This window comes from Suricata suricatta, chromosome 1 (assembly GCF_006229205.1).
Source record: "Suricata suricatta isolate VVHF042 chromosome 1, meerkat_22Aug2017_6uvM2_HiC, whole genome shotgun sequence".
NCBI classification, from domain to species: Eukaryota; Metazoa; Chordata; class Mammalia; order Carnivora; family Herpestidae; genus Suricata; species Suricata suricatta.
The window spans coordinates 11,123,799-11,141,070 of NC_043700.1; the positions used below are offsets into that span (position 1 = coordinate 11,123,799).

The following is a 17,272-nucleotide window of genomic DNA, read 5'->3' on the forward strand; positions in this document are numbered from 1 at the left end:
AGTTCAGTGAGACTTCCCACTGAAACACAGTTGTGCACTGGGGCGGTCACACACTTTTCTGGAAAGAAGATCCTCAGTGGTGAGATACTTAAAACAGTGGAGAACTTCAAGTAGAGGCATGTTTAATACTGTTGCCTTATCATGTAGGGCAACTCTGCTTATTATATAGTCCTATGAATTTACCAATTTTCACAGTAACGCACGGCATCCTGCATGATGTAATAAGCAGGCAGTGAACTGTACCTTTTGAAATACTTTCTATTTCCTACACGCCTTCTTTCTCCTTAACAAAGGGCACACTGCACTTCATTTCCATCTTGATCCTCGGGATCAAGCTCTGTAAACTCTGAGGCAACCCATCAAATATTTGGCCAGCTTATGTAAATTAAAATCTTCCAGCAAGTTCTGGGAGATGGCAGAAAGGACTAAAGTCTAAATCCAGAGATGCTTGCAAGGAGGCTTGTCCAAGTGTTGAAAGATTACATTCCTGTGGCTGAATGAGTCCCTGTTTTCTCTTACCTCCTCTTTTGGGTGTCGCAAACCAGCCCAGGATTCCATCCATTTTCTAGCCTTGTGAGTAAGGTCATAGATTCAAGCTCCTAGAAAAACATGATGTTAACTTCTGGTTCAATATTTTAATTGAGTAATGAATAAATTTAAAATACAAAGCCAAAGATAGGTAAATGGCCAAAAGATAAATAAGGCCATTGAATCCAATATCAACTGATTTGAAAATATTAACTTTTTGAAAAAGTTCTTGCAAAGTGACTTTGGGTATACTGTTTACTTCTTCGGGCTTTATCTATGTAAGGAATTAGAACAAAGCAATGCTTTTAAAGATGTTATTGGGTGTAAAACTCTTTAATCAAAGAAAAGCTGATGGGGAAGTCTAATATATAAAACCTAGGAAATGATATCATTTCTACTTGTGACCTACTTCTTTTTTTATACTCCTCCGCCTACCCCAGCCCTATGGGGCATTTTTTAATGAAACATACTTTCCAAAACCCTTAGACTACAGAAATTTAAAGCAACTAATAAGGTTCTAAAATTCTATAAAATTTAATTTTTGGTGGTCCAGAGTTGTAAATGGTATTCAATAACATTTCGAACACGAGTTAGAATAAACTTAAGATCCATAGCATTTTGTGATACAGATGTCTATTTACATCTCTACGTGAAAACATCCATTTAGACTTGGGTTCAACCTGTACTCAAACTTCTTGTTAGAGGTCTTATCAGGTCATTGTAACCAAGCTCCATGACGCTGTGTGACACTAGACGAAAAGCCAGCTGAGTTAGGGGGTTCAGATTCCTTCTTTCCATATCATTTACTGGAACAGACACTATTGGAAGAGAGAAATGAGTTACACAATCACAATAAAATACCTTAGGTGCTTTAATTATCAGGTGCTTATCTGGCAAACAGGAGGATAGGAGATGACGCAGAGTATAGGCAAGAACGTGTTTAACAAGGATGAATATTTAAGCTGTTCTGTCAGTTACCTTTTTTTCTTTCCGAAGTGTCTGATACCATTGTCCTGAATCTAGACAGAGTATTGGTTTTCCAACCTATCAGGAAGGGTGAAGCCATAATACAAGTGTAATACTACTCTATCCCTTAACCCTATTCCTCCATTAAGTCCTTAGGGAAGCTTGTTACTTGTTGATGCTTAAGAATTTTTCTCTTCATGGGCACCTGGGGGGCTCAGTTAGTTAAGTATCCAACTTCGTGTCAGGTCATGATCTCACGATTTGTGGGTTTGAGCTCTGCATCGGGCTCGGGCTCTTTGCTGACAGCTCGGAGCCTGGAGCCTCCTTTGGATTCTGTGTCTCCCTCTCTCTCTGCCCCTCCCCTGCTCACTCTCTGTCTCTCTATCTCTCAAAATAACTAAACATTAAATTAAAAAAAAAGAGAAAATGATATCAAATCTCTGCACTCCAAGTGAAGATGATATTTTGTGTAACCATACATAACTTCTTTAAAGAGAAATTTTTTTTTTAAATTTTAATAGTTTATTTATTTTTGAAACAGCGATGGAACATGAGTGAGGGAGGTACAGAGAGAGAGGGAGACAGAATCTGATTCAGGATCCAGGCTCTGAGCGAGGCTTGAACCCACAAACTATGAAATCATGACACGAGCCTAAGTCGGCCACTTAACCAACTGAGCCAACCAGGTGCCCCTTCTCTTTTTTAATACAAAGGGAATCTGACAAATCTGTAAATGTTAAGAATGTGGACAGAGCAGCAGAATCATTTAACTGATGGACATGAAGCAAACTTAACATCCATAGAAACTGTGTTGGAAACAGAAGGAAATAAGCCACTCCATTTCAGACTCCTATTAATTTATGTATGTGTATGTGTATGTATGTATGTATGTGTATGTATGTATATATATACGTACATACACACACACACACACACATATATATATATATATATATATATATATATATATGTATACACACACACACACACACTAATATATATAAAGTTATCAGCCTAATATCTGGGCAGGGGTTCTTCAGAATCAACACGATATAATCAAACCTGTTGTTATTTAAAATACGAGAATCAAACATTACTGCACCAAAGTTATGAACCCGATGCCAGTTCCTTGCTGAGAAGTATTCACATGACAAATGTTCAGCTTTGCCTTTATTTGATCTATTTTTCGAACAGTTTGAACACTTATAACCATCTCCCTTTATTAAATTCCCTGTGTGGCTTTGTGGTTTACCATCCTTTTAAAAAAAAAAGTCAGATGTTTGATGAATAGTCTCCTGTAACTGGTGCATTTAAATAGTGCTTTATTTTAAACAAACTTTAAAAACAGATGAATAATTAAATAAAAACAATATTTTATTAAAATGCATTGCATTTATATGCTTAGAGAGTAGAACTTCTGGCAAACTAATAGAACCTGTGAATGAGCCTTTTCTTAGAAATGTGCAATTGCACAAAATCTTCAAAATTCTGCATATAACTTTAAAATATCCATGGATCTGAGGTTAAAAACCAATTAGAGTACATTTAATTTTTGATGTAATGTTTTGCACATTCTACTCTTTATTATTGCCCACTTGCATTGTTTAGCTATTAAAGAAGAATGTTACTGTCTGCATAGCTCCTATGAAACTGTACTTAAAATAACTTTATTTCTTATAGAATGAATTTGCAGTCATAGACTAGTCATTATCATGTCTGTACTGTGTCCCTTGACCTATGTCTGTTCCTTGTCTTAAACTCTTTTGGAAGAAAGATTAAATAGAATGTCTGTAACTGCAAGTATTTATCTAACATCATGTGGTATAAATTAATCATAAAGATTTTACTTTTGTTGTGTATGCATATTTATGACACTGAGCTATAAAATAATAACTATTATTCTGTTGCTCCATCGACCCACTTGGAGAGTCTAAACTGTTCATGTGTCCTAGAAAGCATCTTGTTTGTACAGGTCATTTTGTGTTCATTGCCATCCCTTGTAGGGCACAAAGACAGGGCTGCAAAGCTAATTATTTGCAGATAAAATTGACTATGTGGACGTACACCATAGTTATTCTCATTATGACCAGAGGTTCTAAACAGTTTAAACAACTATAAGGCAAGAGCAGAGGGTACCTTCATTTTTTAAAGTAATAAACATAAAGAAAAGTACTCCTAAAGAATATAGTCCCCCAGAAAGCAACCATGTTCATTGTCAGCATTGGGAGGAAGCCCAGTTCTCAAAACATTTTAAAAGTACAAGATTGCCTTGAATTGAACCATACGGACACCTTTAATCTATTTGCAATAAATAACTGTAATTCATTTGTCATTAACAACCTGAGGGAAAGTCCAGATAGAAGGAAATTACACCATCCCCATCTGTTTTCTTGGCTAACTAAATTTTCTTAAGGATAATCTTCCCAAATGGAGTTAGATATAAAAGGGAGACACTATGAAGGTGTTGGACAGTTTGATATCAAATAGAACGTACGGAGATGATAGAAATTAAGCAGGCAATCTTTTTCATTTTCTCCACTTCGATTCCTGGTTAGCCTTGTTTCCAGAAAGAAAGAACAATAGTTCTGTGTTATGTTACTCTTTCAACCTCAAATATTAGGCCCCATGGCAGAAAATAAAGGAAAAATAAGCTGAGAGTTAGGTTTTTTTTCCCTTTGTTATCTTCTTTTGATTGTATATTGAAGTGAATGTCTACAAATGTTTCAACAAAGCAAAATTAAACAAGTGTGCATACCCCCATTATTGAGAAGACAATTGTTTGGATCGTTTTGGGGAAGTTTGAATTTTTTCAGGTTACTGGAATTGGAAGGAGTAAGAATGAGGTAGAATTTCTCCCCTTTGACCAATCCAGACTCATATTAGTGCCAGATAAATCCACTTACTTGCTGGTTTAGGGATAGAAACTTTGTTTCTGTTTGTGTGTTTGTATCTGTTTTCCTATTTGTTGGTTCTTTTCTCTTTTTCTATTTTCTTCCTCTACATTGTTTAATAATAACTTTCTTATTTCCATTATTATCCAAGCCACAAAAATAATCTACTTAAATAAAGTTGTTGTAAGGTTAGGAAAAGAAAATATACGCCACCTTCAATAGTATTCAACCCAGAGGAACCCTCAACTGGTGCCCGTTCCCTGTTTTCCTCTCTTCCTTGTGTCCTGTGACCAGACGATTTCCTTAATGCCTACACATCTACTAATAATTCTGCTTCAAGTGACAGAATTCCCTGTCAGGAAAGGTGGGGAATCTCAATCACTCTTTGGCATCCCCAGACCTCTTTAGGCATGTATGTACTCCTCTTACCTGAGAACTTTCTTCGTCTAGCCGTGGGCTGTACTGGGTTTGAACTGTGAACTTTTGGTCCTCTTGGAATAAACCTGGCATCTGGTACACATGATGAGAGACGGGAATGACACATGAGGAGAGACAGAGATGACTCTTTGGGAATGCGATCCACCTTACATTCTCTGTGAGTGGCACCCCCTGGAGTTGTGTTCTGGAGCTGTGTGCATGCTCTACAGCTGTATGCTTAGTCCTGAAATCTCCTTTTCAAAGGGCAGAGGGACTCAGTCTAACTGTTGAATTTTTAATTGTGTATTTGAGTGCCTTTAAAGTGCTCATGTATAGTGTAAACTCGAAAATTATCAGATAGTCTTCTGGAGCATGCTACGGGGCCAGATACTGACCACACATAGAAAGATCCATTATTCCAATAAGAAGCTTCATTAGACTTCTTCCATATATCTAGGGGGGAAAGTTGTGTTAGTGTGCAATATGTTTATGTCTTAAAGTTTGAATTCCTGTTTCTATGAATAAGAGTATTATGGAAACAAACATGTTAAATTGCCACTTATTCCTCAGAGCTAAACTTGGATGAGGAGCACAGGACTAGGATTGTGAATGCGATTTCAGAAATCGTGCAGCAGCAAATGGAATATTCCTCAACAAACTGGGAAATTGGATTGACTGTATCATAAAATATGGTAGTTTTCTAGAAGCTTGAAGATTTTAAAGTGTGCTATTTTTAAACTTTGATAATTATGCTTTGCTATGCCCATAATTTGACGTGTATACCCAGAGTTATCTAAATTTAAATTTGTTACAAATGTGTATTGCTGAACATATATTACTAGACAGAGCTAGGTTGAGCAGAATAGGGACAAACTCTTCCTGAGGAGTAACTTAGGATTTTTCAGTTTGGAGTTATGATCATACTGCAAAGTTTCATGCATACATTCATAAAAGGAAAAAAATGTTAACATTCAAAGTCTTTTCAAGTGGCTAAGAAACAAAATTTATTTCTAAAAAAAAGGATTTTTGGAGAAGACTCTCTACTCTTTAACACAAATCTGAAGCATTCCACTGAAACTCTGAATATCCATATAGGCAAGAGGAACAACCTTTAGGTAAATCTGACTACAAAGCTACCATCACCCATAGCTCTGGTCAGATAATGAATGCATTAGGAAATTAAAATCTCATATAGGTGCTCAGTTTTTCTGTGCTAAAATTGTTAGAGAAAGCAATTTATATTTTTAAAAACATTTTTAATGTGTATTTACTTTAGAGAGAGAGAACGAACCAGGGAGGGATAGAGAGAGAGGGAGACACAGAATCCAAACCAGGCTCCAGTGTATGAGTGGTCAGCACAGAGCCCAACATGTATTGGGCTAGAACTCAAGGAATGCAAGATCATGGTCTGAGCCAAAGTTGGACACTTAACCTAAGACTGAGCCATCTGGGTGCCCTGTCAGAGAAAGCAATTTAAACTTCAATCATGTTCTCACTGAGTTATCAAACATGTAGTGATTGTTTCTAGTTCAAGGGTGGACTCGTGAGTTCATCTAACTTAGTACTTTGTCTTCATATAGAATCAGGGCAGTCACTGCACACAGATGTGTTTCTTTTTTGTGTATAATAGCCTTTTGGGGAGAACATTCCAGAATTCCACACCAACTCACTAGAAAAATAGGGGCATCTGTGTGGCTTAGTCACTTAAGTGTCCAACTCTTGATTTCAGCTCTGGTCATGATCCCAGGGTTTGCGAGTTCAACCTCCCACATTGGACTCTTTGCTGACAGCATGAGATTCTCTCTCCCTTTCTCTCTGCCCCTCCCACACTAATTTTCTCTCAAAGTAAATACATAAAATCTTAAAAAATTAAGTCTAATTAGAAAAATAACACAACCTAATTGCAGAAAACTTGAAAATACATATTAACTAAAAGACAAGAACTTAAATATGAAGCACTCAATCTGTTAGCAGAGATCTATATTGTTAAAATATTTTGCATAGCACTTTATAGTGTTTGTGTCTCTCTTTTTGTTTTTCCATTTAGCAATACATTGTGAACACATCTATGACTTTAGATAATTTTCTGTTCTGTTGAGGTGTTCATGGGGGCAATACAGAACACTTCTCTTCCTTGTCCAGTTTCTAAACATTTGCAGTATAAGACAGAAGTGTTGGCAGAAAGGAGCCAACACTTCACCGTAAATAATGGTACAGACTAGCTAGGAAGATGTGGCTTATACATTCAGTCAAAGGACCCTATTAATACTGAACCCCAATGTAGACAGCATACCTACCCAGCAACAGATTGTCCTGGCCTGATGTAGGTCTTTCTCTCCAAGACTCCCATCCAGATAATTTTAAATATTGTAAAAGGTAGCAGATGCTACCTGCAGGAAAACTTATTCTCAAGAGGAAATGGCAGGGTCCTTAATTCCTTTCGCGGTTCCCAAGCTCCCTGAGAAGACTGAGTCATGTCTCCATGATAAGGACCTGTGACCAGATAAAGAGAAGGCAGGCGTGTCCACTGATGAAATCACCTAGAAGAAAACAGGACTGAGAATGAAAATGTCCCTACCCACGTCCACCAAAATTAAACATTGGTTAAATAGCCGAGGAGTATTTTGGAATGCAAATATAATGTCAGTGTTTAAATCACTCCTTTCTTGTGGGACACTTCAGCTGTTTTCAGGTATTCACTAATGAAAACCGTATTCTGATGTATATATTTTATATGTATGTTTTTGCATTTCTTCATCATTATTTCATTGACATTAATTACTATAAATTGAATTGCTAAATATTCAGAAACTTCTCTCCAGAATGGCAGCCATCATGCAAAAGCCTATAAGTCGTCATTAAAATTATTCTATTTATAAGACATTTATGGATTCCTGGCAACTTCTGTACTAACTGTAGTTATTGTTCTTCAACTTCAATTTATTAAACAGAAAAGACTTGATGTAATTTCTTTACTCATTACTTTGACCACTGTTCATATTTCATGTGCTGTGTCTGTTCAATGCCCATTTACATGTCTTCTTTCATGGATTAGTTGTATAGATTAACTCCTTTTTTTTTTAATGTTTACTATTGAAAGAAATAGAGCATGAGTCGAAAAGGGGCAGAGAGAGAAGGGGCAGAGAATATGAAGCAGGCTCTATGCTGACAGTAGAGAGCCCAGTGCGGGGCTCAAACTGAAAAACCATGAGATCATGACCTGAGTTGAAATTGGACGCTTAACTGACTGAGCCACCTAGGTACTGTAACCCTACTTTCCTTTTTTCTTTTTATTATTATTTTTTAATGTTTATTTATTTTTGAGAGAGACAGAGACAGAGCAGGAGTGGGTGAGGGGCAGAGAGAGAGGCAGACACATAATCCTAAGTAGGTTCCAGGCTCGGAGCTGTCAGGACAGAGCCCCACACTGGGCTCCAACCTATAAGCCATGAGATCATGACCTGAGCTGAAGTTGAATGCTTAACCAACTGAGCCACCCAGGCGCCTACCTACTTTTCCTTAAATAGTTAATATGCTATTTTATGTTTGCTAGAATTTATGTAATACAAATAGTAATGAATTTTATAAGAGGTGAAATAGTATATAAAAGTTTCAGCACAAAACTAACTCATGTCGTATATTTCTTAAGTGCAATATGTTCATTTTTTATCCTGCGTGCTAAAGTTGCTTTTATACAGTCACCTCTAAAATTCTCAAACTCATTTGCTTTTTGAAAAATAAAATTGGAACCTATGTGAAGCCAAATTTTTCAACAAGACTAATTTTACAAACAGCCCATGCTAGTTTTTACCCGATGGGTTAAAATTTATGAATTTGTACTCCATTTAAAGTTTTTGCCTATCACTTTTTTCAAGTGCCTCTAGCACCAACGTTGAGTTTATTTTGTCTGATAATTTCTCCTAAGAACTAAAGTCAATTTCAACATATGAAACTTGGGCAACGTATTTCACTACTATCACAAAATACTGCGATCTCTTCACCCGGTCCTTGAACTTAGAGGTGATACAGCTTGTGAGAAGAGTACTTTTGCTTTCTAATCCTTTGTGGGAAAGTCTTATTTATGGTTTCCATCAACCAGAATGCTCTCATTCTATTTCCTTTCACATCAAAAATAAATATTTCTCAAAGCATTGCCTATCATTGAGTTGAGTCCCCTTTGGCTACTGGGGAAAATAATGTTGCCATATCTATTATACGTGATCTGGCATGACCTTCCTACATTAATGCATGACCTCATTATGAACGCTAAGCGTTTTGTTTCCTCTTTAATTCTCAGTGGGGCACAAATATATTAACCCGTGGCATTTTTCGTAATAGAGATGAGAGAAGGAAAGCAATGCGTTGAACCTTACATTAGCATTCAATGTGCTGTTTTGCTTCAAAAAGGCAAGTAATTATTCTGTAGTAGTTTGTTGTTGTTATTGTTGTTGGAAATTTGTCCCTAGAAAATAAATGATGCAGATAAATACCTGCATTTGGTACAATTGCTGTATTTGTAATATGATCACTGATCTTCCACGTTCACTGGAGTCTTTGAGCAGTTGGGTAGGGTTGCGGAGTTGGGTGTCCTGGGGGAAACCAGGGAATTCTGGGATCTGATGTGAGGTTAGCCCAGAATCATATTCGGAGCGAGCCCATTTCAGATGAGTGAGTTTATGGATGAGGCTTAAAATACACAGAATGGCATAAAAGCTGTTTGGATACCAAACAATTTAGGGAGTTCGGAAGTCCAGTATCTATGATCACATTCATAGGTCTTGGCTTTGAAATATGGTCCAGTTTCTTTTTCCCTCTCTGTCACTAGCTAAGCCACCGGGGAGGAAAGTAATACTTATCTGTCTGAGGCCTTGGGGGTTTATTCATTCTTTTAAAAGTGGGAGCTTTGGAGGGAAATCATTAGTCTTTGCCTGGATACTAAAGAGAGGAAACCTCATCCACTAAACAATGACCATTTTGCCATTTGCAGTGAACCATTCAACTGGGAATTTTTTGTTGTTGTTGTTTCTTTGAGCTGAATGAGGTTATTCATCACTTTATCTCCCCCCAGGGCTAGTTACTTTGGAGCTTACTGAATAAAAGAAAAGAAGCAAAGAAAAGGGAGGGGGAGAGGGCAATATTTTCACCGGCCTCCTAATTATAGTGATTTGTGAGTTACTAAACAGAAGTAGTATCAAATGTGTGTGCCGCATGAATCACTATATTAGTTTTGAGATATATTGGACTCTGTGTGGATGAACTTTGGTCTTCTAGGTGATGGCTATGCTCCAGTGGTTTTCCATTCGACTTAAAATATAATGACTCTGAGTCACAGTGGTTATAGAGCTGTATATAATCTGGCCCCTTGCCTCATATCTCAACATTGTAATCACACCACCTCTTCTGTCCCTGAAATTCACCATCTTCTGTTCACTGAGGGCTTCTGTTAGCAAACCACTTCCCCCTTAGAAACTTGCATGTGCGGGTCCATATTGCCAGGTCGCAGATGCTGGCTCTTCTCCCGCTAGACAGAGAAACCCTTCCCTGACTCTTCCATAGAAAAATGGCGCCTTCCCAGACACTCTCTCGCCATCTATGGTTTGGATTTCCTTAGAGCAGCTTTTCTCACCAGAAATGATGTTGTTTTTTTCTGCGTCTATTCATTCCTTGTCTCCCTAACAATTATGTAAGCTCGGAGAGCGGGGACCTCAGCTTTTCCACCACTCTGTCTGGCACCTACAAGAGTAGCTGACATGTAGTTGGTCCTCAGCACAGAAAGGCTGATGTTAGGAGTGCTTTCCTGGTCTGAACAACAGTGTAATCGCGTCATTCAGACCCGATCAGCTACTGGAGACCTCACACAGGTAAACCCTATTGTAACTACGCCAAAATATCCAATCCAAGATTAAGGTGATATCCTGAGATTTGGGGTAGAATCTCTTCCTGTTTTTAACAATTTATATTAAATTGATTATTTACTTACGCTAAGCTCTGGAAGCCCATTATTGAATAAGGCAGACATGCTGTTTGATGTCAGAGTACGGACAGTCTTATTAGTAGCAAAGATATAATAAGTAAGCAAGCAAAGAGAATGCATTATAATAACTTCAGTATGAAAGAAAATGCAGTGCATTTTTACACGGTCCCTAGCTGGGGAACCTAGTGTCTTCCAGGGAGATTGGTAAAGGCTTTTTGGATGTAGTATCTCTAATCAGATACTTTGAATAGATACGAAATGAGGGAAAGAGAAGGCTGAAGATTTAAAAAAAAAAAAAATCCGAAGCTTGCAAGTGTTTTTATTTTACCTGGGGAAATTAGAAGCCCTGTGGAATGGACAGATTGGTATTTTAGGAACATTCCTGACCTGCATTATTAACAAGTATACTGAAACCAGACTTGACTTTGCACTTTAGAAGCAGTTGTATGCGTCTAGGCAGGAGGTGATGGGGGCGGCGTTGATCTAGGAAGTGACAGGGGAGTGAGGCAGCTTGTTTGCTGAGAGGAACAAGCCCTCAGTGGCGCTTTATTGTAGATTAGATGCTGCCATTTAAAGGGAGGATGGGGCACCTGGGTAGCTCAGTCGGTTGAGCATCCGGTGTTAGCTCAGGTCATGATTTCACAGTTCGTGGGTTTGAGCCATGCATCGGGGTCTGCTAACAGCTCAGAGCCTGGAGCCTGTCTTCAGATTCTGTGCCTCCCTCTCTCTCTGCCCCACCCCTGCTCATGTTGTCTCTCTCACTCTCTCTCTCTAAAATAAATAAAACATTAAAAAAATTTAAAGGGAGGATAGAGCATAAAATGCACTCAGATTTCTGACATGTACTATCACATGGTGATACTTTCTGTTCTTTGGTTCAGTACATATTTTCTAAATACTGAGTGAGGATAAGCAAGTGCAAAGGCCCTGAGGCTTGGTGTGTTTGAGGAGCAGCGAGAGGATTGGTAAGGCACATCAGAGGAAGTTAGAGGACAGGAAAACATAACAACAGAGAAGAACCAGGAGCCTGATGGTGGCGAGGTGTCCGCTCAGTTACCTAACATTTTTAATAACCATCAAAGCATTCAAATAGCAGCTAGATGACTCCTTGGTAGAGATGTTGTAGAAGTAGTTAGGACCCGTTCTTGGATTCACTGATCTTTAAATTAGGTCTACAAACTCTGAGATTTAATACTTCTATTATTCTCATTCAATCCCCACTTTCATCTTCTCCTGTCTCACAAGCCACACTTGGCGATTTCCTTCCTTATGTCTGCTTCCTTTGAGTAGTGGCTGGTTTCTGTGTAAAGACCCAGCCAGTGCCCTGATCATGGTGTGTCTGTGACCTATAATAATTGGATAATGACTGTCAGATTCTCAGGTGTCCTCATAATAGTTTTAAAACATATTTGCATTTCTTAATAAACACAAGGGGAGCTTTATTACTTAAGGTAAAAGCCAGTATATGAGTGGACCAATATGGTGTTAGGTCAGTGCTACCCTTCAGAAAAACGGAAAAGCATTGATGAGATTTCCTTGAATACTTTTCTTTCCTTTTGATGCACCTTCTTCCCACTCCCACCCCCCAGTTTAGATAAGGGTCTCACACTGTTTTTTGTTAGAAATCCCCACCATAGCACTGAAGGCTCATGGTTGAGAATTCGAGTATTGCATGTAACCTGCAGAGGAGATATTTGGGGTAGATGGGGGTCTTACAAAATCATAATTAAAAAGTAGAGAGGTTTCCACTTACACCAGCTGCTGACAGAATTTACCTTTTCTATAGATGCTACATATTTTCAGCCTTTTAATAGAATGCACAATGAGCTCAAGGTCAGATAGTTGGAGAAGAGATAGAATTATACTCTTATGCTAAGAAAGTGTAAAATGATCAGGATCTGGTCTCTGGATGAAGTTCTAGAAGTCTTTCCCATGTACCAGCCAAGGTGCTGTTCTGTTGGATCGTAGGTAACAGTCACGTCATTACTGGAATAGATTAAACTTTTTTTTTTCTTTCTTAGATTATACTTCTTACTTACCCTTCCGTAACCAAACAAATTAATTAATTAATTAATTTAAAAATCCTAATCTGACAAAATCCTGATAACACTCTCAGTCCAGATAGTGAACAAGCTATCATAGTTAAATTATATGTACCTAAAATATGGACTATATCTTTTTGGTCTGGCATTGTTTAATCCCGTTATTCTTTTTAATGAGCAGTTGGGCTATTGATATACTTAATTAATATATTTTTTGTGTTTTTAAGTGCATTCCCAAAGGCCTTAAGGTAATGAGTGCATTTTTGATAAGTTGCATTTGAAATTAATAAATAATAGTGGCTCATTACACTGGGACTTTTTTTTCATGGCAGAATCAAAGTGAATTAATATTTAACATTCTTTTAAGTCATTTAAACATGGATTTTGAGGGTTTTTTTCCCTTGGAAATGGTAATACACACTATGAAGTGTTCCTTTTAGAAGACTAATTTTAGATATTCAGTTGAGAATAAAATTTAAATAGAACAATCTTCCTAGAGCATATGTTTTTCCAAATTATTTATATGATGAAAATCCCATACTGCTTATTTGTATTCAGGTCCATTGTAAGGTTTAAGCCAGTATTTCCATTATTTTTCTTCTTTTTTATTTTATTATTATTATTTTTTAACTTATTTAGTTATTCTGAGACAGAGACAGAGAGTATGTAGGGGAGGGGCAGAGAGAGAGGGAGACAGAATCCCAAGTAGGCTCCACGCCATCAGAGAGCCTGCGCTATCAGAGAGCCTGATATGGGGCTGAATCCCATGAACCAAGAGATCATGACCTGAGCCAAGATCAAGAGTCAGACACTTAAAAAAAAAAAAAAAAAAAGTCAGACACTTGACTGACTAACTCAACCAGGCATCCCCAAAATTTCCATTATTTTTCTATTTTGTAAAAAAATCAAATGTAACTATAATACAAGTAATGACAGTTTTTTTTTTTTTAATGTTTGTTTAAGAGAGAGAGAGTGTGCACAAGCTGGTGTGAGGCAGAGAGAGAGAGAGAGAGAGAGAGAGAGAGAATCCCAAGCAGGCTCTATGCTGCTAGCACAGAGCCCCACGGGGGACTTGAACCCACAAACTTTAAGTCATGACTGGAGCTGAAACGAAGAGCCAGAGGCTGAACTAATTCATGTAGTCCCCCAAGGAATTACAATTTTAATGAGATTAAAGGTAGGTATCTCGATGACTAAAGATTTAAAAGTCCCCATTTTTACACAACTATTCTTGTGTGTCAGCAAACATTTTTTATTCTCTTTCCAGGCAATACGTATATGTCTTATCTTCCCACTTTTGGGAAAATAATTTTGGCATAGTGCATAGAGTAAGAATGAAGGAGATACAAGGTGTGTTATGAAACACAAAGATGGGCATATCTTCAGCAAATGGATTCAGCATCTAAATGTCAGACACTTTAATTGCTTGTTAACAATATTTTAAACCATCTGATGAATGCACATTGTAGAGATATTCCTTTTTTTTAAACTTTTTAATGTTTTATTTATTTTTGAGAGAGAGAGAGAGAGACAGCATGAGCAGGAGAGGGTCAGAGAGAGAGGGAGACACAGAATCCAAAGATGGGCTCCAGGCTCTGAGCTGGCTGTCAGCACAGAACCCAATGCAGGGCTTGAACCCACGAACCATGAGATCATGACCTGAGCCGAAGCAGGACGCTTAACCGACTGAGCCACCCAGGTGCCCCTAGAGATATTCTGAAAATCACTTTTTATAACATGAAAAAAGTGCTGTAACTCCACTTAAGATTATTAAAGTAACATTGGATGTAAATTTTAAATAGATCTATCCTTTGGAATAGAGTATAATATACCTATATTATGCACATATGTAATAAGGAACTTTCGGTATTAAATACGGGCAAAATTAGAAAATGTGTTTCTTTTCTGCTTCAGGAAATATCAAGTCAATTATTGTGTACATATGTGCCAATTCAGTGTTAATTTGCAATACTTCTATTGTACATCCAAGAAAGCTATATATTTTCCACTATAGGGAGTTCAGATGTAGGATTTACAGTGCATGCAAAGCTAGGCTTTGTTACAGAATTTTGGAGTTCAGTATCCTACCCTTTTGACTAAATGCTCAATCGTCTTTAGATTTGAATCTTTTTTTTTTAAGCATTTATTTATTTTTAAAAGACAGAGCACAAGCAAGGGATGAGCAGAGAGAGAAGGAGACACAGACTCTGAACCAGGCTCCAGGCTCTGAGCAAGCTGTCAGCACAGAGTCCAACACGGGTCTCAAACCTATGAACTATAAGATCATGATTTGAGCTGATGTCCAATGCTTGACCAACTGAGCCACCCAGGCACCCCAAAGCAGATTCTTTCTTAATGATACATAAAAATGACTGGAGTTAGCATTCTTAAGGAATTTCTGGGAAGAGTCAGTTTTTATAGAATTTCTTTTTTTTGGGGGGGGGTCCAAATAAATCAGTGCAAGTTGAACAAAAACTGTTGGCAGTTACTAGAAAGTCATTGACATGTATGGACAAATCCCTGCATGCAGAATTGTAGGTGTAGATCAGGACTGCTTTCTGCCATTAAGGAGCTACTGTACCTGGTGAGCCTGGGTATGGGTATAGTGTAAGTTTATCATATGTATAAATATATACGTATATACATTAGAATCTACCTTAAGTTTTGTAGACCAGGGGAGGGAGAGGGACACATAATAAAGCTGAAAGGAACAAAGACTATGGCATCAGATCACCCTGCTGTCAGTCCTGTTCACAGTCACTTTCGTGAATTCTGAATAGGGTACTGTTCCTCACTGTGCCTCTGTTTGCTCTTACATAAAACGAAGATGCCAGCATGCATTCCATGTGGTGGGCATGAATGTTAAACAGTTCAATATGTGTAATAAGTATTCAGTAGCCAATGGTCTGTTTCCCAGGGCCCTCGAATCCTTGGGTGAGTAATGTAAGGATTTATCAAAATAGTTGGAATTCATTGGGAAAACCTTTTTTTAAAGGAAATGAGCTACACAGGTATATGAGGTAAGATGGCATGACCCTTAGACTTTTCAGAAGGTGGATTTTCAGTTTATTGTGAAAAGTGTAAGAAAGTGTGGCCACTCACAATTCCTACAGGTGGTAATGTGGTTATGAAAGGCATGAACCAAAGTCTCCTTGACGAACTTACTCATCCTGAGGCAGTTTGTGGTGTTGAGGCGGCTGGGAAAGGCCCTGACACAGTTAGAACATGAGGACATGTATGGAAGAGCCTCTACTCAGAGTTCTTGAAGCACAAAGTGAGGCCAAGTGAGACTTTCCACAAAAGATAAGAACTGAGTTGAATTATGTAAAACTGGGTAAAGTCAAGAGACAAAGATACAGAAGCCTATTCTGGGCCCAGAAGGAAGCCTTAAAGCACGTCCCTGAGATTTTTGTGGTTTGCTGATTTCTCTGATGGCTTAGCCAGTGTAGGAGCTCAGCAAACGCTCTGGGACGAACCGACACTTAATGGATAAATACGTTCCCTGGAATGGACAATAAGATGGGACGTAGGCGTCCCCTGACCCTTTCTGAAAGCTCGTCAAGTTTCGGGAGCTTCATCCCTTGTGGAGACAGGCAAGAAAGACGAGCTGGGTATTTCAGCTGGTTTTCAGGCCGGACGTTCCTCTGACTCCCAGACAGGCAAGCTGCTCATTGGGAAAGGCCAGGCATGGGGACACCACCTTAGCCCGCAGTCCAGTGGAGTAGCATTGACTACATGGTGATTATCATACATTAATTAGTGTCTGTAAAGACCTCTAACTTTGATAACTGGGAAGCCACGAATGGTCTTGGAGAGCCTACTTCATTACACTGGATACTTTAGAAGAGTGATTCTGGCATTAGTATTATTGTGACTCAGTTTACTATCTGCATTTCCCTTTGTAAATTTATTGATACAAGTATCTGCTTATATAGCATTTATTTTAGATTTTGTAATATCAGAACGGCCTCTTGCTGCAGTAGAGAAACTGCCTCTGGCTGTATTCTAGTCATCTGATTTTTTTTTTTTTTTCTCAGCTGCTGGACTGTCTATCGATCTGGTCACCTAAGGTGAAGAAAAAAAAACAAGCTCAACAAAAATTGTATTCAAAGCTCCTGTGATCATTTTTCCCCTTTTGTGGCAGCAGGAGGACAGTGGGGGAGGGGATATTCCTCCCTCTCATGGGGAAAAATGAGAAAATCCAAGCCACACACAATTTATGTAGGTCATGCTACCACTGAACGGAGAACACGTCTATATCCATTTCCTACAGAAAGAAGGCAGAATTGGCCCACTCCAAAATTTAGTCTTTTGTCTATTTCAAAAACCCTTTCTGTAACTGAGACTCTAGCTGTTTCTATAATGTCATACTGAATAGTAGTATTTGCACATGTGAAACAAAGAAGAAAGCTATGTAAAACAGACCGATAGTTTACACTTTCATGGCCAAAGAT

The 17,272-nt window shown here is 38.2% G+C and overlaps 1 long non-coding RNA gene across 1 annotated transcript in view; it reads left to right on the forward strand.

The window, feature by feature from the left end:
* Positions 1-16,978, forward strand: part of LOC115303966 — a 230,088-nt gene extending 213,110 nt beyond the window's left edge. The window contains exon 3 of the long non-coding RNA XR_003914343.1: positions 16,856-16,978. This is a non-coding gene — a long non-coding RNA (uncharacterized LOC115303966). The remainder of the gene's footprint in view (positions 1-16,855) is intronic.
* The last annotated feature ends 294 nt before the right edge of the window (positions 16,979-17,272 follow it).